This window comes from Pinus tabuliformis, chromosome 6 (assembly GCF_031772625.1).
Source record: "Pinus tabuliformis cultivar Carrire ecotype Pingquan chromosome 6, CPIR1, whole genome shotgun sequence".
Taxonomy (NCBI): domain Eukaryota; kingdom Viridiplantae; phylum Streptophyta; class Pinopsida; order Pinales; family Pinaceae; genus Pinus; species Pinus tabuliformis.
In genome coordinates, this window is record NC_142292.1 from 105,527,390 (window position 1) to 105,552,223 (window position 24,834).

A 24,834-nucleotide genomic window follows, 5' to 3' on the forward strand; every position below is an offset into this window, starting at 1 on the left:
TTCCTCTCTCTTGATGACATTTAGGGACAAAATGGTTTATATGCGTAAGGTGGTGAAAAAATGGCAATATGAGAAAAGGCAATCCAACAGAAAAGAGCTCAGAAACATCCAAAGGGCTTTGGACATGGCATCGGAGGTGATGGCTACTCATCAGCTATCTCTTGAGATGAGGTGTCTTATAAAGGAGTTGCAAAAGAAGAAAATAAAAATTTTAGAACAAGAGGAATCTTTTTGGCGTTTGAAAAGTAGAGCGATATGGCTAAAAGAAGGGGATAAGAATACAAAGTTCTTTCACAACTTTGCAAATGCCAGGCGTGAAAAAAATTCCATTTGGAAGATAAGAGATGGAAGTGGTCAGTTCATTTACTCTCAACAGGAAATAACAAATGAGGCAGTAAACTTTTTTGGTAAACAGTACCAAAGATCTGAAGAGAGCAGGTTTCAGGATATTCTATGGGGCATCGAAGTTTTTCCTCAGATGTTTGATGAGGAAACAAATGATAAAATTTTTCAACCAATCTCTGAAGAAGAGTTGCTTGGAATTATGAAATCATTTAAAAGAGATAAATGTCCAGGGCCGGATGGCTGGACAATTGAGTTTTTTACTCATTTCTTCGACCTCTTCAAAGCGGATTTGTTAAGGATGATAGAGGGTTCAAGAATGGCGGGTAGTATCAATCCAAAGGTTGCTTCCACCAACATAGCACTCATTCCGAAGAAAGATGAAGCGGAGTCTTTCATGGACTTCCGGCCGATCTCCCTGTGTAATATTTCTTACAAAATTATTGCAAAAGTAATTGCAGAGAGAATAAAAGGAACATTATCCAAACACTTAACAGCAGAGCAGCATGCTTTTCTAAAAGGAAGGAACATACAGGATGCGGTGGCAAGTACACAGGAAGGTTTATTTGCTATTCAGGCAAAAAAAAGAGATGCAGTCATTCTTAAGATTGACCTCCAAAAGGCATACGACTGCCTCGATTGGGGATATCTAAGGTGTTTACTGGCAAAGATTGGCTTAAGAGCTGGTATGACAAACTGGATAATGGCATGTGTTGAGATGGTGAATTTTTCGGTGATCATAAATGGGATTCCCTCTCCTTTTTTCTCTGCATCCAGAGGTCTCCGGCAAGGATGTCCCTTATCCCCGCTTTTATTCATTCTGGCGATGAATACTCTCAGCCTTCATATCAATAAGGCCGTAGAGGAATTCAGATGTTATCCGCTTAAAATATGCAGGAGCATTTCGATTTCCCATAATCTTTTTGTTGATGACATTATATTGTTCGGAATGCTATGCAGACTTACATGGTTGTGTTACTATGAGATTTTAAAAAAATTTCAGAGGGCAACAGGTCTTCAAATAAATTATGAAAAGTCTGTCTTTTTCCATAATGATTCGTGCCAGGATGAGGTTGAATGGTTATCGGCTCTGTTTGGAATAAAAGCTCAATCTATCAGTCTCAGATTAAAATATTTGGGCTTTCAGTTAAAAGCCTCTGGTTATAAAAAGGCGGATTGGGTGTGGATATTAGATAGGTATTACAAGAAGATTTCCGCCTGGCAATACAGGTGCCTCTCACTTGCAGGAAGAGTGATCCTTGCTCAATCGGTTTTAAATCAGATGGTAGTATACTGGGCCCATCTATTTTTCCTCCCAGCAAGCATAATTATGGCAATGAACAAGCTTACGGAAAATTTCATATGGGGAGGGCAAGCGGGTAAAAAGAAATTTCATCTCTCAACTTTATCCAATATTTCCATGCCGAAGAGCTGTGGCGGATGGGGGCTTTTAGACTTGAAATCCTTCGGAAGGGCCTTGCTTTGTAAAACTCTGTGGAGAGGCATTTTTGAAAATGGTCCATGGAGCAATATAGTTCGGAACAAATATTTAAGAAGGAAGGATTTGGCATTTTGGCTCAGAAAAGAAAAGTTAGGCTCTTCTAAGGGGTCTCCTGTTTGGTTAAGCCTCCGAAAGATTGGTAATTTTTTCCTGGGAAACTTATCTTGGCACTTCCAATCAGGTAAAAATATTCTCATTGGGAAAGACCATTTTATGAGTGGTGCTGAGGCGATTGAGATTCAGGATTCATTACTAAATTTTCTCCACAGGAAAGGTCTGTTTTATTGGGATAGTCTAATTGCAGGTTGGCAGGGTCTGATTCCTCTTTGGAAGGAAGCTGATAGTCTGGGGATGCCGACAGACATTGCTTTTCAATGGGATCAAATCAGAATCCGCCTTAGAAACTGTGGAATCTTTCGCTCGGAGAATCAGGATGGTCTCATGTGGAAAAGCTCGAAAGCTATGTCTGCTGTGCAGGTAAAAGATGTTTATAGAGACCTGATCGGCCTTAAGCCTTCTCTCCTTAGGCCTTCATTCCCGCCCATCTTCTGGAAATCGGGATGCCCCTCAAAAATGATCTTTTTCTCCTGGTTATCCTTCCACAATAGAAATCTCTCTTGGGAAAATTTAAGGAAACGCGGATGGCAGGGTCCTGGTGTTTGTCCCATCTGCTGGTCTGATGAAGAAAGCAACTTCCACCTTTTTCTAGATTGCAAGAAGACTCGTCTTCTTTGGAGAGCTCTGGAGGAATGCTATGGTATCCAGCATATGTCTCACTCCTCTATTTCGGAAGCTTTCTTATGGAGCAGTCTTCAAAAAAAATCATGGAGATCAATCTTCATCATATCTGTATGGTGTATTTGGAAGTGGCGTAATAAGGTTATTTTCAATAGCAAGGTTTCCCCTTTTCTGGAAATCATCTCCATTATTACTTCCATCTATGAGTCGATTCCGCAGTGCCTACCCAAGCGGCCGAAACAGAATGGTAATGAGGTCCTGCAGGAATTGTCTCCTATGCCAAAGGCTTTTTTTGACGGGGCTGAACAGGGAGGTCAATGTGGCTGTGGGGTCATCATCTCGGTAAACGAAAATTGTCATTTTCTCATTTACTGGAACGGGGGGAGAGGATCCAACAGCAAGGCGGAAGCGATGGCCCTTGCTGGCCTTCTTCACTTCTGCCTCTTTCTCAATATCCAGGATGTATCCATTTTTGGCGACTCAAAGGTCATGGTGGATGGTGTTCTTGGTAAGAATATCATTATGAAGCCGCAGCTCATTGGATGGATTGACAGGATCAAATATTTATGGAACAGGTCCAAGGGAGCTTCCATTCATCACATCAAAAGGGCCCTTAATCAGCAGGCAGATGATTTATCAAAAAGGGGTCTTCAGGCGGTTCCAGGCTTATGGTTTATGCAGGTCTCCCATGAGGGAAAAATCTTCTCCATTCAGGATTTCTTTCCTCCCGACTTTTAACCTTGCTTTTGCTTCGGTTCTGTTTCTTTCATCATCTTTTGGTTTTGTTTTCCATTAAGATCAGATGCTTCTCTCCGGATGTTGATGGTTGTTATCCTCTAATATTGTTGTTTCCAGTGAACGCAGGTCCTCCAAGCTTGATGTCTGCAATTCTGGCTCTCTTTTTGATATGGGCAGATTGTTTTGATCTTCTTTGTTTTCAGTGGATAAATACTGCCTTCTCTGATCAGTGAGGCTATTTTAGGCTCATACCTACCATGGCTGTTAGTTTCTTCTTTTGGCATGAACTGTTGATGCTTTTCAATTAGGCTGGGACGTATTTTTGTGTCAAGTTCTCCATTCCTGTGCATAGTTTCTTCTATATGAGAAACAATTATATTGGTACATAATGCTATGTTTATATTTCTGATATAAATACAATCATGCTTTTTCGATCTAAAAAAAAAAAAAACACTTTATAGTATCTAGTATTATTGAAAGCGGTCGAGGAACCTAGAGCTCTTCGGAGGCCCAACATCACTAAAGATCATATTAGGGTGAGGCTGAAGAGCATGTTAGGCTAAGAAGTGTAAGATCTAGAGATCGATTCTGGAAGCCATGGTTCTACGTACTGTACTGGTTTCATTGTTTGCCACTAGTTTGTCTCTTTCATATTAGGTTATTTTTGGATTATTAGTATATGTACTGTATTCAGTGTCTGCCATTTGTTTGTTTCTTTAATAGTAGGTTATTTATGGGTTATTAGTATATGTAATTAATTATATTAAAGTTAAGAGTTAGATATTTTGAAGTATTAATTATTAATAAAATTATAAAAAAATATATAAATATTTATCAAAATTATATATCAAATTTAAAGTCTATATTTGAAAATACAGTATTTATCCATCTTCTAATAAATTATTTTTTAAGAAAATTGAGAGTATGTATATATGAAGCAATGCATATACTTAGAGCTTTAGTATATGGATGTAGTATTATAAGGGATTTATTGGAAAAAATTACCATAACATATGCATTCATAACAATTAACATAATATGAGGTTTTATATTGGGGTTTTAAAATAGTTAAAATGTAATTCAATATGGTATTAAGGAGTTAAGGGGTATTTCAGATTAAAATAATGGTATACATGTTGGGTTTACTAATCAACCTTGTTTGGTGGGGTGTGGGAGGAGAGTTGGCAATATGAGGAGATCTATAGTTTTGAGTTTTTCAACAAAACGGAAGCATCATAAAAAGCATCCTGGTTATATATCTCTAGTCCTTGTACCCTTGTACCCTATAAAAGTTCTCAATAGACTATGAAATTTTCTAACGAAACAAAGAAAATAAGCACAACTTTAGATAAGGGGATTTAATGATGAAATGGTCTTATGGTTCCCAAGGATTCACATATTTCATCCTTTGATTGAAAGCTCAAGTAGCACATGGTAAACAACAATTTTTAAAATAGATGTTGGATACATATGTAAAATATTGGGACCGATATAATAGGGGCATAAATACTAAGGGACATTGTAGCAAATAGTAAAAATAAAAATAAAGCATACCGATGTTAATATTTGGTGAAAATATGAGGATCTAGTTTTCGAAGACATTAGATGAGAGTATTAACATTTAAATTTTGGGTCAGAATTATATGTGAGAGTGGGATCACCTAAGGTCACAAAGGAAATAAAGTGCTCCATTTTACATAGGGTCTAGAAAGGACATCTAATAACATTAATTAATTATATTAAAGTTAAAAGTTAGATATTTTGAAGTATTAATTATTAATAAAATTATAAAAAAGTCTATATTTGAAAATATAGTATTTATACATCTTGTAATAAATTAATTTTTAAGAAAATTAAGAGTATGTATATCGGAAGCAATGCATATACTTAGAGCTTTTATATATGGATGTAGTATTATGAAGGATTTTTTTTTGGAAAAAATTACCATAATATATGGATTTATAACAATTATCCAATTATCCTAGTACGTGGTATTACATTGGGGTTTTAAAATAGTTAAAATGTAATTTAATATATTATATGGTATTAATTAGGAGTTAAGGGGTATTTTACATTAAAAGAATGGTATACATGTTGAGGTCTATTAATCAACCTTGTTTTGGGGGGTGTGGGATGGGAGTGATTAATATGAGAAGATTTATGGTTTTGAGTTTTTCGACGAAATTGAAGCATCATAGGAAGGATCATGGTTATATATATCTAGTCCTTGTACCTTATAAAATTTCTCAATGGACTGTGAAATTTTCTAAAGAAGCAACTAAAATAAGCACAATTTTAGATAGGGGGAAATTTTAAAGATGAAATGGTCTTATGGTTCCTAAGGATTCACATATTTCATCCTTTGGTTGAAAGCTCAAGTAACACATGGTAAACACCAATTTTTAATATAGATATTAGATATATATGTAAAATATTGAGACCAATATACTAGGGGCATAAATAATAAGGGGCATAAAAATGTTACGACACATAGTAAAAATAAAAATAAAAATAAAACATACCTATTTTAATATTTGGTGGAAATATGGGATCTATTTTTTGAAGACATGTATTAGGTGGGAGTATTAACATTTAAATTTTGGACCGGGACAATATTTGAGGGTGGGATCACCCAAGGTCGCAAAGGAAATAAAGTGGTCCAATTTGCATGGGGTCTAGGAAGGACATCTAATAACATTATTGATGCATATCAGTGCTCTCGCTAGGACTTTACTTAAGCCATACTTGTTCTTGAACACTGGATATTGCTAATCAAAGCATTAAATGGCAAAATATGCAGAATTGTCAACTATATATTCTCCTTTATTCTAATAGCCAACCACCTCTCTATCCAATGTGCAAACATCTCCTTCAACCATGTCAAGAAGGAGTTAAATACGTAGTCCTATCATTGGTCTAAAATTATAGCCAATTTTAAACCTGTGACCCTAATTAAAAATGTGGTTGTAAGTTCATTCCAAATTTCTTAGTTGTGGTTTTAAATATCAACCCAAGCTTGACGCCCAAAAGTTTCATCACCTTAGGGAACAACTCATTTCACCATGTAAAAAAATATTGGGGTGTGGGTAACCAATTCCCTTTGCTTGCTCCAACTAGCTCTACACATGGTTGATCTATGCGATGGAGGAAATACCCACAAGCTATTTAGAATTATGGATCCTTTTTTCCTATGTATGGATCTATATGTATTTGGTGGAGGTCCAAACATCATGGTATACCATCACAAGGGACAAAAGAAAGTGGTCATTTGTTGGATTGTTAGTTGTCTCTTCTCCATCCAAAGTCGTGGTTCCTGGCCAAGGTGAGACCCATTTGGGGAGTCCTAAAAAATCATTTACTCGGGTCCCCTTTGTACTTCATGCTCCCTGTCATGGCTTTAAGTGGATTAAATGAATTTGTTTTAGCCCATAGATACATCTTTATAATCAATATTATTCCAATATTGGGTGAAAGGCACTCTAGTTTTAATCCAAGTATTGTTGGTTTCAATTTGCAACTAATAATTCCCCTAGTTTTGTTTGTCATGGGTCATGTTCATTAGACACAATAGAGATGGATAAAGAGATCGTCAAGGAGGTTTGTTAGGTCTTGCACAGAGAGGAAGAGATAAATAAATCAAACAACATATCATTGATGGTCATTACTGTAGGAATTTACAGGGTAAGTTCCACAGAAGAATACCAAAAGGACACCGCTCACAACCAGATCTCAAATCAATACACCAGTATTTTTGACGTGGTTAAAACCCTCAGAGTGCAAGGAGGGAAACAGTCCACGGCCTGTCCCAACGTGGGTACAGACAATTTATTAATCAAAGAATGAAAATTTACATAAGCTTCTCTCATGCACGGATTACTCGAACAATGACCCTCCATGCGCTTTAAATAGAACTCATGGACCAATCGGGTGTCAAGCCACGGATCAAGTGTCGGTAATACCGAGGTGAGAGTGAACCGTCGGATCACTACATATCGTGACCGTCGGATTGTAAGTTACAAAAAGTACAACGGTAAAGAAACACACTTTACCTAACTCTAACCTAACTCTATACTAGACCAAGTTGAACTTAACTATATCCTATGTGTCGGAATATCCTAACATCCCCCCTTAAGAACAACTTGGGATAGGATTGAAGGATTTACAAATATGACACAATAGGAGAAGGAAGGAGGCACTAGAGCCTATCCCCCCTTAGTGACAACTTCCTGAACTCCAAGCATATATCGAAGTTTAGTGAACTTCGCCTCTGTGAGAGCCTTTGTGAAGATGTCTGCAACCTGATCATCTGTTGGACAATATTGCACTTCAAGAACATGGTCATGAATGAGCTTTCTGATGAAGTGCATGTGTAGTTCAATGTGCTTGCTGCGCTGATGCTGGACTGGATCTTTGCATAGCTGAATGGCACTTTGATTATCACACCAAAGTGTGGTTGGATGCTGCTGCTCAAAGCCAAACTCTGATAGGATCTGACGAAGCCACAAGGCTTCCTTACTAGCTTCCACGGCACCACGATACTCTGCTTCTGCTGACGAAAGAGAAATGGCAGCCTGTTTCTTACAAGCCCATGTAATAGGTCCTGAACCAAGAGTGAAGACATAACCGGCAGTAGACTTCCGATCATCAAGGTCACCAGCCCAATCAGAATCAGTGAAACCAACTAACAGAGGAGCTGCTTTGGCACTGTAATGAATCCCAAACTGTATTGTACCTCGAACATAACGAAGTATTCTTTTAGCTGCTTTCCAATGACTTTCACGGGGGTTTTGCATAAAACGAGCAACAAGGCCAACAACAAAGGAAAGATCAGGACGAGTATGGGTTAAATACAAGAGTTTTCCGACAAGTTGACGGTATAAGGTAGCATCAACTTCAGGAGAAGTACAAGAGACTGAAAGTTTGACTCCAGACTGAAAGGGAGAAGGGGCTGGCTTACAGTCTTCCATGTGAAAATGACGAAGAATATCACAAGCATACTTGGACTGGGAAAGGAAAATACCCTCTTGGGATTGCAAGACTTGAAGACCGAGAAAATAGTGTAAGTGTCCTAAGTCTGTCATTTCAAATTTCTTTTTAAGGCTGGACTTCACATGGTTTATAAGGTTGGGATCACTACCAGTAAGAATAAGATCATCAACATAAAGAACAAGGATGATGAGAGAGTTGCCCACTTTCTTGGTGTAGACAGTATTGTCAGAATGACACCTAGAAAAGCCAGATTCTAAAAGAAAGCTATCCATTTTGGCATACCAAGCTCGAGGAGCTTGCTTGAGGCCATAAAGGGATTTCTTAAGGCGACAAACGAGGCTGGAGTCTGTTTGTATGAAGCCAATGGGTTGTTCCATATAGATTTCTTCCTGCAAGTCCCCATGCAAGAAGGCAGATTTAACATCCATTTGATGTACTTCCCATTTTAAAGAGGCAGCAAGGGAAAGAACAAGGCGGATAGAGTTCATTTTGGCAACTGGAGAGAAGGTTTCAGTGTAGTCAATGCCTTCAACCTGTGAAAAGCCCTTAGCAACTAGACGAGCTTTATGTTTGTTAACTTTCCCATCTGGTCCATACTTGGTTCTGTAAACCCATTTGCATCTAACAAGTTTGCGTCCCTTTGGTAGAGGAACAAGATCCCATGTATCATTTGTCATCAATGAATGATATTCTTCATTCATAGCTGTTTCCCAATGTGGATGGCCTGAAGCTTCTGCAAAAGTGTCAGGATCATGATTCACTGGAGCTTGAGCCAGTAAAGAAGAGGCTCTTTCAAACTGAGAACGTGTACGTCGCTGATCTGTAGGATCACCGGCAAGATCACCTGCTGCATCCCGAGTAGCACGGACCCATCTTGGAAGTTGAGGATCCTGAGAAGGTGGGGAAGGATTATCATCCTCGCTTTCATCATCAGAAGAAGAAATGTTTTCAAAGATAGAAGAGATGGGAAGAGGTGGCACATCCGCCGGACTAGGCTCGCAGGCCGATTTATTTTCATCAAATTTTACATCTCTTCTAATGATAACATTTTTGGACTTAAATGGAATAAGTCTATAGCCTTTTACATCTTCAGAATATCCAACAAAAGTACATTTCTCACTCTTAGGTTCTAAGGCTTTATGCTTTTCATCTGGAATATGGGCCCATGCTTCACTTCCAAACACACGAAAGTGACTTACATCTGGTTTAATGGAACTCCAAGCTTCTTCTGGAGTGATATTCTCTAGAACCTTAGTAGGAGTGCGATTGATTATATAATTTGCACAATTAATTGCTTCGGCCCAAAAACTAAGACTGAGTCCTTTAGATTGCAGCATACAATTAGCCATTTCCTTTAAAGTGCGATTTTTCCTTTCAGCTACACCATTTTGTTGTGGAGTGTATGGAACAGTATGTTGCATTTGAATTCCATTTTCGGTGCAAAAGTGATGAATGCATTTTTAACATATTCTCCACCATTATCAGTTCTTAGCTTAAGAATTTGATGTCCAGATTGTTTTTCAACGAATGCTTTGAAGGCCAAAAAGGTGGTAAATACTTCGCTCTTGAGTTTTAAGAAGTATACCCAAGTGCGTCTAGAGAAATCATCAATGAAAGTTAAGAAGTACTTGCAGCCAGAGAATGAAGCAACAGGAAGAGGACCACATAAATCACTGTGCACAAGCTGTAAAGGGGCTGAGGCGTGCCAAGAGGCACGTTTGTCAAAACTGTCCCGATGATGTTTTCCGAGTACACATCCGGAACAAACACCATCTTTGCAAGATACCATAGGAAGACCTGTCACCATGTTTTCTTTACATAGATGCTGAAGGGAGCGATAGTTTAAGTGACCATACCGCTCATGCCAAAGTTTGCTCACTTCATCATTATGAGCAACAAATACTGAGGGAAGATGGGATGACCCAAAGTTGTGAAACTTATACAACCTTTTGGAATCATCAGCAAGACCAGTAGCTAGAATCTGTTTAGGATCTTTTAGATCCTTGATTACAACATCATGAGGTGAAAATTCAACAATTTTACCTTCACCTGAATGAGTTATCTGATAGACAGATAGAAGGTTGCAGGATAAGTTTGGAACACATAATACATCATTGAACTGACCATTGTCTAGATGAACAGTTCCAGTCCCTACAACATTAAGAGATCTATCATCACCAACATATATATTTTTGGTGTTACAATCATTTAAAGAAGAAAACATGGCTTGGTTTTTGGCCATGTGACAAGAGGCTCCAGAATCAATGAGCCACTCATGAGAATGAGAAGAAGAAGAAGATACATTTAATGCATAACTAGACTGAGATGATTGACGATGACATGCAGAAAATGCCGTTCCGGAAGTTGAAGTTGAAGTAGGCTCCAGATGGATGTTATGTTTCTTCATTGCGGCTTCCAAGGCTTCCATCTTCTTAAAGCATTTAGATTCTAAGTGGCCATCTCGATTACAAAAGTTACAATGTCTTTCAGTCTTCTTCCATTTGTTTTTATTGGGCTTATCATATTGCTGAAATGATCTTTCATCTTGAGGCTGAGTTGGTTTAGGACCATTCCTTTGAGGATAAGACTTCTTAGGATTCTTTGAATTTGGATACTGCTGGGCGGCTAACGCTTTTGTGGAAGAGTTTCCAAGATTAAGAAGACCAAGGTGTAAGAGTTTTTCTTGTTCTCTTATTAAGGAATCACAAAAGGAGTCAAAGGAAGGGGGCTTGTAGTCTTTGCCTTGACAAATGAAAGCTTCCCTGGTAGAATGGAAAGTGGAAACAAATACAGAGTAGGCTGGCCCTAACTTAGTGAGGATGGAATAAATAAGGTTACCATCATCTTTCTTAACTTTAACACCTTCCAAGAGATATCTAAGGTTCTTGAATTTTGACAAGAAATCTTCAATGCAAGAAAAATTATTAGGATCCAAAGTAAGCAGCTCATTTTCAAGTTGATGGGATCTAATTTCATTTTTAATCCCAAAAACTTTAGCAAGTTTTTCTAATGCTTCATGAGGAGTTTCAATTTCTGCAATGTGGAATCTAAGATCAGGAGAAACAGACATTCCTATCAAGCCACGTGCTTGATCTTGTCGATTTTCCCATTTTTCGGCCTTGTCTTCATCTTTGGGTTTCTTCTCTTGGTCTGTGGCTATTCTGAAGAGACCTTTACTTCTAAGTAAATCTCCCATGTAGGCGACCCATTGGAAGTAGTTAGTGCTGTCAAGAATGACTTGGCATGGACTTTCCATTTTTGAAAAACAACTGAAGCTGAAGATGCTGAAAGTGAGTGGTCCAATGGATAGATCTCGAAAAAATAGGCGGTTTTAAAAAAAACGGCTCTGAAAAAGGCTTCCGGATGAAGAAGTTATGGCTTTTTGAAAAAAAAATTGTTGACGTTGTCGGCAAAGTGCGCGAATGTGCGGGAATGAAAAAATCCGCCCCCACAAAATGGAGACTTGAACCCAAGACCTCTACTCTCTTAAAAGGTCTTTGAACCAATTGATCTATACAAAAGATTTGAGAGAGAGAGAGAGAGAGAGAGAGAGAGAGAGAGAGAGGGGGGGGGGGGGGGGGGCCGCGATTTGCGTGCTTGCCTTGGGAAGACTCTTTTCCCCTACAAAACACAAAACACAAAACCCAACACGAATATCCAAAGAAAAACGAACCTTACGGCTCGAAGTTAGCTTTAGCCAAAAAACTAGAAATTTTAAAAAAAAATCTCAAAGTTAGCTTTTAGCCGAAAAAACTAAATATTTTCCTCAATGTTTCTGATTTTCCGAGATCACACTAAGGTGCAGGGAAAAGAGCATACGCATGAGAAAAATCCTTTCTTTCTGTTTCTGATTTGCCCAGATCGCACAGAGTCGCAGGGCAAAGAGCATACGCAGAAATGAAAGGTATAGATCCGGGAAAAAAAAAGGCTAAATAAACCGAAACCGAAATAAGCAGAGAGAAAATGACAGTAAACTGCAAAAAACACTATATACCTCCCGATCTGAAAAATGACGCAGCTAGGGCTACCGGAAACCTTTTCGCGTGAAACGAAAGGGGTTCCTCACTGAAACAGATGCTCCGAATGCAACAGAGCAGTCCTCTCGGCCCGAAAGCAGTCAGAAACAGCAGATCTAGGAAACGACAGCCGCATGCAGTTCTACCGGCTTCAGATTTGGATCACCAACGGACGCGGCCCTCAAATAGCTCTGATACCATGTAGGAATTTACAGGGTAAGTTCCACAGAAGAATACCAAAAGGACACCGCTCACAACCAGATCTCAAATCAATACACCAGTATTTTTGACGTGGTTAAAACCCTCAGAGTGCAAGGAGGGAAACAGTCCACGGCCTGTCCCAACGTGGGTACAGACAATTTATTAATCAAAGAATGAAAATTTACATAAGCTTCTCTCATGCACGGATTACTCGAACAATGACCCTCCATGCGCTTTAAATAGAACTCATGGACCAATCGGGTGTCAAGCCACGGATCAAGTGTCGGTAATACCGAGGTGAGAGTGAACCGTCGGATCACTACATATCGTGACCGTCGGATTGTAAGTTACAAAAAGTACAACGGTAAAGAAACACACTTTACCTAACTCTAACCTAACTCTATACTAGACCAAGTTGAACTTAACTATATCCTATGTGTCGGAATATCCTAACAATTACAAATAATTTAAAAGATTTGGAACAAGCCATTGCAACTCATAATGCAAACATGATGAGTATATTGCATTTGCAAATTCAATGATTGACTCTTTGGAAATGCAATTGTTTGTATCTTGTTCCTTGCCTAGCATATGGATGTTTTGTCTTTAGCCTCAAATAATTTAGCTTCAAGATATTCTAAACATGTAGGGAAACTTGAAGAAGAAATTATATAGAAAAGAAAGGAGTTCATGGAGATTGAGGAGTTGAACCCTCCTTAATATGAGGGAGTTGTTTATAATGCGACTTTTTGGAGATTCCGGTGACGGAATCCGGCGGAAGAAATTGAGGTTAAATCTTGATTTTTTGCAATTAAAATGGTTTTTTAACTGCATATTTGGATTCAGCACCCTGGAAAACCCCTGGGACGCTTTCATTGTGCAGAAACTAGCTATCAAACTTGCGATTCCAATAAATTCCTGCCGGATTTCGACCGGAAAAACCCGCCGGAAAGGCTTTCAAAAAGTCGCGTTATAGACAACTGCTAATATGAGGGCCTAGACACTCAAGTTAGTGCAAATCATTAAAATATTTTATTTTCAAACTTTATGTTTTATGTCTCTTTTTTCCTAAGACAAGTTACTTGTAATTTTTTTTGGAATAGTAAGGTAACTGTGAAGAAAAATTAAGTAAAGGCTATGTTAGAAGTCTATAATTTTTTCCAAGCAATAAACTCTTTCTCTACATAACTATAGCTCAGTTGTTTGCTCTTGAACAACCCTTTAATATAAATATGATTCTATTATGGTTAAAAAATCATTTATATTTGGGGAGGTAGTAGTAAAATTGAGGGTAATATTTAAGGCTTTATGAATGCACTTGTTATGCCATAGGCTTACCATGTAAACACCCCATGCATATAATACATATGTAGATTCACTTCCATATATGCCAAGCATATATAGAGATGCATATACAAAAACACTCATGTATATGCATGTAAGATATATGCAAAATCACTTTCATATATACACATTTGTATATTTGAACATAAAAAGCATATTTAGACACATATATACAAAAAAAACACATATGTGGAAGTGCTCTAGCTGACATCACTATGAAGTTCTCGCTTGTATTCTCACCAGATAAAAAAGACTTATAGCTTGTACATTGTTGTCAAGTTGTACATTGTTGTCTTAGGGCTAAACACTCATTTTTTTAAACTTGATTTTCCCGTGGATGTAGTGGCCACCCCGTGTCCGTTAACCACCCTTAAAAAAATGAGTGTTTAGCCCTAAAACTGTTTTTGCTTGCCCAAGAGCTTGTCTTCCTCGGACGTAAGGAAACATGTAAACTCATGTAAACTTCCTCGGACGTAAGGAAACATGTAAACTCTTGTAAACAACTCTTCCTCGGGCATAAGGAAACATGTAAACTCATGTAAACTTCCTCGGACGTAAGGAAACATGTAAACTTCCTCGGACGTAAGGAAACATGTAAACTCATGTAAACTGCCCAAGGCATTGAAACTTTGCCCCCTTATGGACCACCAGCGGGTTATTCTAGATGGCCTAGTTTTCCTTGAATAATGGCCCCTTACGGACCACTAGCGGGTTATTCCAAGTGGTGTATTTCCATGAACCACCCTTAAAACAATGAGTGTTTAGCCCTAAAACTGTTTTTGCTTGGCCAAGAGCTTGTCTTCTTTGGAAGTAAGGAAACATGTAAACTGCCCAAGACCCGTATCTGGCAGGAACGAAAGCCTGCCCCTTTAGGGACCACTAGCGGGTTATTCCAGGTGGCGTAGTTTTCCTTGAATAACAACCCCTTACAAGACGACCAACGAGTTACTCCAAGTGACGTAGTTTTCTTTCAATAACAGTGATGAGTCAACCAGTATTAACCAATAAAAACGAAAAATAACTATCCTTAATATTAATTTGAAAACTAAACTATAATAAATTTTCTCACATCTAAAAAAATATATTTAACCTAAAAAAAACTAAAAAACCCGAACGAATACTTCCATATTTTACTTAGGATTATGCATAGATTCCTCAACTTCAATGGAAAAACGTGCAACGCAATGCTCTTATCAAGTATACCAAAACTGAAATTCCGGCTGTATTTTAATCATTGTGTTCGTGGATAGAAATGATGGATTGGCATTTGTTAGGGTTTAATGAGTGAAGTCCTCATCCAAAATAAAATTCAATGGATGGGACTTGATTGTTTATTATTCAGTCCCATGAAAATCTGGAGAGCGATGGAGTCGACTGCGCAGCAGATTTATCAATTTGAAATACAAATCTTTGATGTTTATCAAAGTCGAATGAACCTGTGCAGAGCAAGGGAGTCGAATATGGAAGTAGGTTATCACTTTGAAATACGTAGTATTTCAAGAGGTCAGGCCGATTCCTGGTTAATCACATCTAAGAACAGAAACTGGGTGTTTGGTCTAGTGGTATTATTCTCGCTTTTGGTGCGATTATCGGTTTGCCCATTTTCTTTGGAATTTTGTATTCCTGAAAATGGAAGTGTGCCTCCCCTGGGTGTGAGAGGTCCCGAGTTCGATTCTCGGGATGCCCTTTCCCTTTGTATTTAGTATTCATGAAAATGTAAGTGTGCCTCCCCCTTTGTATTTAGTATTCATGAAAATGTAAATGTGCCTCCCCTCTTTCTTTTAACCTTCCAAGTGCCCCGGGCGGATGATCTAATTTTGTATTCATGAAACTGCAAGTGTGCCTCCCCTCTTGGCTGTAAGATTTGCAGTAATGTTTACTTTCTTTTAACCTTCCAAGTGCCCTGGACGGATGCGAAAGACTGATTATCAATTTGTTTTCCAAGCTGTTGAGATGGCCGAGTTGGTCTAAGGCGCCAGATTAAGGTTCTGGTCCGAAAGGGCGTGGGTTCAAATCCCACTCTCAACAATTCATCTTTTGTCAGGATGGCCGAGTGGTCTAAGGCGCCAGACTCAAGTTCTGGTCCTCGATTGAGGGCGTGGGTTCAAATCCCACTTCTGACACTGTTTCTCTGTTTTTATTGACGCCAAGGTTCTGGTGAGGGCGTGGGTTCAATTCCCACTTCTGACACTGTTTCTCTGTTTTATTGACGCCAAGGTTCTGGTGAGGGCGTGGGTTCAATTCCCACTTCTGACACTGTTTCTCTGTTTTTGTTGACGCCAAGGTTCTGGTCCGAAAGGACATGGGTTCAAATCCCACTCTCCAACATTCCTCGCTTGTAAGGACGGCCGAGTGGTCTATGGCGCTTCTGGTCCTCGATTGAGGCGTGGGTTCAAATTCCACTTAGGACACTATTTCTCTGTTTTTATTGACGCTATAAAGCACTTCCACTTACCTGCCCAGTCACTGTATTCCCTATTTTTATGACTTTCAAATATAACAGTTCCGCTTTCTTCCTCTTCCCTGTTTTTATGACGTTTATAAAGATAAAGCACTCCCACTTTCCTGCCCAGTTACTGTTCTCCCTATTTTTATGACATTTTCGAAGATAAAGGGGTTCCACTTTCCTGCTCATTCAAATTAATACCAAAATAACAAAATAAACTTAAATAAGTAAATTTGTTCTAAAATAGGATTCAACTAATCCCCATTCTAAAAATATACAATTTTTTATAATTAATTCTAACCCATAATTTTTTACAAAAGTAATTAACTTGAACCAGCCATAATTTTAATGGTTAATTTCTAATTAACATGAACCAGCCATAATTGTAATGTATAAGTTTATAACTTTATTTAAAAAGCAAACGGAATAAAATAAAAATATATATTAAAATTTGAAATGAAAAAGAAATTTGTTATTTAAAAAGAAAACGGAATAAAGTAAAAAATATATTCAAATTTGAAATGAAAAAGAAAACTGTTATAATTTGTTTATATGTAATTTCGTGAATAAAATAAAAATTACGATGAAATTTGAAATTAAAACATTGGTAATTTAAAATAATGATATAGTTTTGAAATAAAAACATAGAACGTGCAAGAGCCTCTAATGGACGGTTTCTGTGTGAAGCGAACCGTTTAAAAGTTTTGGAATAAGACGAAACAAAACCATTCCATTTCAATCGGCTGAATGCTTCTCATCGGTTTAATAGGAGTAATAGGAGGCAAAATAAAGTTAGAAACTAATCTTTAATAAAGTGAAAAATTATTTATCTGGTTTTGATGATGAATTATAATTGTTGATTCTATATGTATTGGCTAAAAAAATCGTCGTATTTAATTTTTACCCAAAGACTTTGCTCAATTGTTTATATATTTTCTATATTATTTATTGGATTAGGTATTAAAAAGATGAATATTTCTAAATTTTTTATATTATTTATTGAATTAGGTATTAGAAAGATGAATATTCCAAGATTACTAAATTTTGGTCATTTATACTTAACATTTTGAAATTCTTCGAGCCAAGTTTCAATATAGACTACCTCTTCCTATAATAAATAAATTTTTTTTCTTCTTCTTTACTTTTATAAATTGACTTTAAAAATTGTTTCTTCCATAAAAACTACTCTTTTATCTCCTCCCATAAGGCTTGGAGAAACTTGGTCAGATTTCATAGCTTTCTGCCATGCTAGCATTCTTAGTTACTAGACTATCTTTTTCATAGTTGGGTATGCATACCCATCTGTAGAGTTAGCTTTAGATTACTTAATTATAGTGGCTTCATAATCTTACAATTTAGGCTCTGTCAAGACATGACATTATATCTTTGCCTTTTGACCACTATTAGTTTAGCATTGACCAATGCAACTTATAATGTCTATTTTTGAATATTAAATATTTATTTTTCAATATTATTTAAAAAACTAAGTTTCAAACATTTGATTGGATCATAAGTTAAAGGTTTTATTGTAACCTTAGCACAAGATAATGTCAAGTGGATGACCGACTCACATATTTTATGTCATAATTTATGAATATGGTTGCAATATTCATGCATTATTTTTAGATATTTGTGTGGGGATATTTTATTTTTAAGCTTTGAAGAAAGCAAATAACATATATTTACCATTAGTTACTTCTCACCATAATTTGTGCAAACCTTTGCATAAAAAATCCATAGAAATAGGATGTAAATAAATATATTTACCATGAATTACTTCTCACCATTATTTATGTTTTCCCTAGTAGTTATGTAAAAGTAAAACTATAAATGTGTAGACTTACTAGTGGTTACCACCCACCAAAATTTATGCAAGTCCATGTGTCTGAGTACACAATTAATTTATCCACTTCAAATATCAATTTATTAGTTCCTCCCAAAGCAAGACTATATGATTCTAGTTTCCTATTAATTATTATTAATTTACTTAACATTGACCAATGTATATTATAATTTTTTATGCATTTTTTCTCTTAACATAATTTTTTGTAGAATTATGGTGTAGATTTGCAACTACTCGTGAAGTTTTAATAAAAAGCACAAGACACAAACATACTCTACTACTTTGAGGAAGTTAATTCCCAATTTAGAACATCAATCACAAATATGCAACGAGAAATAGCACATGCACAAAGTGTTTTTCTCGAGGAATGAAATTTGCTAAAAACCCCAATGCTTGATTGCATTAATCTAATGAATAGAGATGTATTACACTTGCATTGCTCAACTAAACACAACTTGCAAGTGAATAACCTATCTCTTTTCTCACATTGCCTTGGAATCTCCACCACAACTAGGTAACTCAATTCTCTGTATGCACGAGTTATTTTGGGCCGATTGATTAGTTAACTAGATGATCTGAGTTTCACTGAAGTCTCAGGGCACAATTGACCTTTCACTAGTTCCTCCAACAATTGAACTAGTTTAACTGAAGCCAAATTGAGATATTTGACCTTGATTGCTACAAATTAGCAATCACACATGCTTAGCTGAAATCTAACTCCAACCAGAATTTACAATAATAAAAGCCATGTCACATAAATTCACTGCATCCAAATTGTTTGTTGATATAAATATTTAAATTTTCTTAATTTAATCAAAACAAAATCAAATTAAAAATTTATTGTTGTATTTTTCAAAAACGATTCCTTCCTTACCAGAATCCGCTTAGGATCCTGCCTTACCCGAATATGCCTCAACTGAGCCTACCTGAAGGCCCTGCCTGCTTTAGGGTCCTCCTGCCTTACGGCTTTCGGCTTTGTAACCCAAGTCTGCCTTAGGAGTCCTGCTTTACAGCCCCCAGCTTTTTCACCGGAGTCTTTCCATTTTTAACTTGAATATCATAAACTAAAATACTTTGGAGTGGTTTCTTTATTACTTTAGCATTTATAATATGGATATCAAAGTCCATGATATCATCACTTGTATTTATCGTAATATTTGGCATTGATGGTAATTTAGAACCTATAAAACACTTTAGTCATAATTTCGTGAAAGACAATGCAAAATCATTTTGTGGGCGTTGCCTTTCTTCAAAATTGATGAGTATATAAGTTATATAAGGTAGTCATATCAAAATTTATCTAAGCCTTTGGTATTAGTCATGAACATAAACGTGAGAGAAATAAATGGTGGTGAAAATATATATGAATTATTTATCGTAATATTTGGCATTGATGGTAATTTAGAACCTATAAAACACTTTAGTCATAATTTCGTGAAAGACAATGCAAAATCATTTTGTGGGCGTTGCCTTTCTTCAAAATTGATGAGTATATAAGTTATATAAGGTAGTCATATCAAAATTTATCTAAGCCTTTGGTATTAGTCATGAACATAAACGTGAGAGAAATAAATGGTGGTGAAAATATATATGAATTATTTTTAAATCTAAATGAAAAACTAATAAATTTTAAGAGCTTGGAACTTAATTTTATATATATTATTTTTATTTTTATTTTTGTTTTAGTGTTTTTTATGCCATAAGGGGTTCTCTTTTAAAAAAAACTCTCCCAGCTGCCATCGTGTACTAGTCTGCACTATCAGATCAAATGTTAGACGATTGAATATTTGTACGTCGTCTCATTAATACTTAGTAGTTGAAACAAAATGCCAGGACATTGCATACAGATGGCCCTAAGAGTTAGGGCAAAAATTGTATACATCCCTTCCTCCCTCAGGGAAAAATAGATAGAGAGTCGTTCTCGCTTGCTTTCATTGCTTTGATATGAAATTTTACAAGCTATGTATACAGGCTGCTATAGATGGTATGTTAAGAGTTCATGCCTTTCAACTTCGAGTCGCCGAAGAGTTCAAATCTATACATAAATGAAGGAAGGCACTTGCTGGAGGTGTTGTAATACGCCATTGTCTCGGTTTTTCATAGTCAAAATCCTATTGTGAAAGGAAATGATGGGTTACTATATCGGACATGTCTACCATTACACACGGCCTCAATTCCTTATGGAAGACCCTGTCCTCTATTAAGTTTGGACCCATTTGATTTATCACAAGGTTTCCCTAGTGAGCGTTGAACACGATACCTGTGCAACTTGCGAAGAAATTGTGCTTGCATCTTCTTTTTACTGTGGGGAATCTACCAATTCTAAGGGATCTTAAGAAACCCTTGTCAGTTCTTGAGAAAATTGAAAAAATAGAGAGGGTAACTAACTCTCTCTCATCGTTTTGAGAAAATTGAAAAAGTAGAGAGGGTAACTAACTCTCTCTCATCGTTTTGTGTGACCTCTATTTGCACTCTTACCCTTACCGAAAGGGCTCTGCAACTATCCTTTGTGTAGCGTCTAAATGTACTGCCTCTTCGGGTTGTACCTCTTGTTCATTAGCCAAATGTCCTGATGGTGACAGTCGGCTTGCAAACAGGTAACTCCATCGATACAACTTTCAATCTTTTCCTCTGGTGAAGGTATATAATCTTTGTATTTTTTTTTAATCTGTTATAATTATTTTGAAAGATTATCGTTTATTTGTCATACCAGAAGTCTCCTAGGCCCACTCTAGGCATGGTGATGACTTCCCTAGAGTTAATCACAGTGACCCATGAAGTGAAATGTGTTCTTTCGAGTTAAGGGTTGAGTTATTATGACCCAGTTTTATATGTATATTTTTTATATTTTGGCTATCAAGGAATTCAATCTTCAGGTGCAGGGTTCAACCCCAATTTTCTAGATCTTCCTTCGATCTACATGTATAATATTCGATGAATCCTCCTAGATGTGATTTAATTAGTATGTGTAGAAGTATTTTAACACCTTTGTGTAATAGGCCCCATTTTTTTCATGAGATTTATGTGTGAAGAGATATACCCTATGGAATATGGTATTTTCGATGGCTTTGTATACTCCCATAAAAATATCATTTCTTAAAAATATTTACTGGTTCCAAATATTTACACTAGACCCAAAACAAGTTCGACCCACTTCTTTTATTAACAGTGAATATGACCCTTGTGGAAACCCCTCAAAACAGTCTAAATACATAGGGACTAGACTTTGTGGAGTCATTAGTACTGTAGACTCTGCAACTTTGTAGTTGTTGTTAGCTTTATGCATTTCTTTTTTAAGAAACAAATTAATGGGCGCTACTTTCTTGTCACTGCTGCCATCTAAATTTGCTTGCAATGTTCATTATTAATTCTTGTTTAGTGAGTTCTTTTCTCCTAGATTTTATTGTTTAAGCATAAAATGCATAAGAATATTGATTCTCAAAACATCTATATCGTATGTTTCTCAACAAATGCCTTTTATAATATTTACTTAGGATCATATCTAATTAGTTTTTACAAAGTCGACTTTAACTATGAAATTATATAAATTGAAAATGCATAGTGATCAAGATTAACCACACCTTTATTATCCTATGGGTAACTATTAAGACTAGCTATAAATGATTTCCATATGTGGCACATCAGTTTTTCATTGTTTTAGTAGAAATGACCCCACTTTCTCAACAAGGAGCGAGAGGCTATGTTCAAAAGAAACCTGGGAAATGTGAACTCCCTCTTCCAGAACAGGAGGTTCATAGAGCTTGAGATGATTAACATTAACTACATTGTGGAAGCCAAGCTACCAAGGCAAATCTAAATCACATGCATTCACACCAACCTGCTGCAGAATAGTATAGGGAGCATGGTGGATGGGCTTGTGTTTATGATGTCATTTCCCCTAGATAAAATCAGACTTGATCACCTATGTAAAATTGTACAAACATGTGACTAACAACAACTATTGTACAAGAAACTATAAGCGAAAACATCCTTTAAAATTGAATTACAGAAATAAGAGAAATCCAAAAATCATTAACAACAACTAATTTGATTTATGTAGGAGTTTGGCTAGAATTAGAAAGCTTCAATGATGAGGGAATGTGAGCGTGACCTGTTGTTGGTGAATTTGACTATCTGTGAGCTTGATTCATATTCATAAAATGTGACTTATGACTATGTTAATGTGGCCCATCAGCAGGGTCGAATAGATTTTGACTCACGAGTAAGCTTTCAAGATACTTTCGTACTCATAATAACACAAAAAAAAAACTTAAAACACCTGGAAATAGATCCTTTTGGTTGATATTTATTATGTACAGCGTATCAGTGAATTATGTATTATGTTGACTTAATTGGGTAACACATGAATTTGGTTTTATTGATGATTACCATGTAATTTTCTTTTGACTAGTGTTTGACAAATATGAGAAATAATTGTTGTGCATGCTTTTTATCATTGTGCTTAAATATACATCAATGTGAAGCATCATTATATTTTTCCAAGACCACCTTGAAGTAGAATTTTTCTTCTTTTAAGTATTCTTGGTATTTTAGTTACAAACGAAGTCTGTTTTTTTCCTTCTTATTATGAAATGACCTTTAAAGGATCGACATATATTGTTAGAGTAGTTAGAGTAGTTGTATCTTTTATTTTTTGTTGTCTGAGGTTTTGTTTTTGACATTTTGTATTGGTTGAGTCCTTTGGCTTATACTCTTTTTGTTTTAATGTAGTTGCCAACCTTTTCAAGGTGCTTTGAAAATATAGGCCAGAAGATAAAGTTGTGGAGAAGGAAAGGCTTCTGAAAAAATCTTAGGTTGAGGAAGAAGGGAAGATTGTTGAAGTGAAGAAGCTTATCATTATGAAATATGGAATTAATCATGTAACCTACCTTATTGAGCAGGTATTGCAATTGTAATTGTTCATGTTTCTCCAATATGGATTTTAAGAGAGCTTTTGCTTTTTGGGGTATTGTTATGTATTCCTGCAACAAATTAATTACTTCTTCTCAATCATGCTAAGGAATATTTATGTGCGTGCAAAGTAAAGTTGAATTGGTAGTCATTGCACATGATGTTGATCCAATTGAGTTGGTATTATGACGTCATGCACTTTGTAGAAAAATAAATATCCCATATGTAATTGTCAAGGGGAAACGTGTCTTGGAGGGGTATGCATATTTATCATCTTTATTAATTTTTTTAAGCATGACAGAGTTCATAAAAGCTTAAATTGTAAGTAATATGTGATTACTTTTCATGGGAAACTGATATGTAGATCTTCTGCACTAAGAAATTTTTTGTTGCGGATTGTGCACAAAAAATAGCAACAACCTCGTGCTTGAATTTTGTGAAGAATGAGGACAAGATGGAATTTAGAAAGATTGTCGAGGAAATAAAGGTGTGCATAAGTTGTTATAAGTCACTATGTTTTACTCATCAAACAATGCCACATAAAATCAAAATTATAAATTAACTCTTTTTGCAGGCTAACTTTAATGACAAGTTTGATGAATATCGACCATAATGGGGAGGTGGAATTATGGCGACCAAATCTCAGGAAAAAACAAGGACCAAGGAAAAAAATTTGGCCAAGGAAGCAACACAGAGGCTCACTTAAGAATAACTCCTTGGAACATTTTTTCCATGTTGCATGTTTTATTGGATTCTCTTTTGTAGTTTGTTGTAATTTGATTTATAGGTATAGTAACATATCAAAGTTTGTACTAAGGAATTCTCTAAAGCCAGTTTTAGCTTAAGGCTTAGAAAACATGTCAATTTTGCAACTGGATAAATTGTTGAGTAAACAATATTTCATACACATTCACTCACCTTATGCATTCCCTACAACTTTTTGTATGATGTGATGATGATATATTCATTTTGTCCTTTTGTATGTTAGCGTTGTTGATATTTATTGCTATATACTTTTAAGCATGTACAATGTTTAAAAATGCATGTAGCTATCTATTTTGGTTTTGTGTGCCTTATTTTGACGTGCTAAGAACTATATACTCAATCTTGTAGCATGGGTTTATATGAAATTTCATATATTTTACTTTTTGCATTATGGTAATAGTATCTCCATTGAATGTAATTTTCCTTTCTACTATTTTAGAATTTCTTGGTCCTTGATTATAAGATGGTTTACCCTAGCATGAAATTACTTGAAGGCTCTATGTTTGATTCCAAGACATTTCTCTTTCTTGAATTGGTCTTAGTTTTATTAAATTATATCTTTTTATTGTTGAAGGTATAATAATGTTTGCATGTATTCTACACCTACTCCCACTATGTGGAATGAGACTCTAGCCTAACATTGAGCTATACTTAGTTAATTTAGATGGATGCATATCTTTTTTAGACAATTTTAGGATGGTAGGTGGGAAATGCATTGGGGATTTGAATCAAGGGACTTATTACAATGAGTGCATTAACAATGCACCGATTCACCAATAATTCAAATCTATGTGGGCTTAAATGATGTTCTTTTATTGGACTACCAATTCTTACAAAAATTGATTGAGTAGCATATGAAGAAATGGTTTGTCATTGTTGTACAGGCACGTGAAAACAAAAAGATTTCAAGTTTTCCTTAAGCGTGATTATGATTGGATAATGATGATTTCATAATCATTTTGGTCATTGACATGTATAATTTTCACGTGAAAAATGCCCC

General features: G+C 36.2%; 2 non-coding genes and 1 pseudogene across 2 annotated transcripts; all 3 read left to right on the forward strand.

The window, feature by feature from the left end:
• Positions 1-31: 31 nt before the first annotated feature.
• On the forward strand, positions 32-23,775 carry LOC149257499 (uncharacterized; annotated as a pseudogene).
• On the forward strand, positions 15,817-15,897 carry TRNAL-AAG (transfer RNA leucine (anticodon AAG)). Its single transcript has one exon. It is a non-coding gene; the product is annotated as a tRNA-Leu (tRNA).
• Positions 15,909-15,992, forward strand: TRNAL-CAA (transfer RNA leucine (anticodon CAA)). The gene has a single exon. It is a non-coding gene; the product is annotated as a tRNA-Leu (tRNA).
• Positions 23,776-24,834: the final 1,059 nt, after the last annotated feature.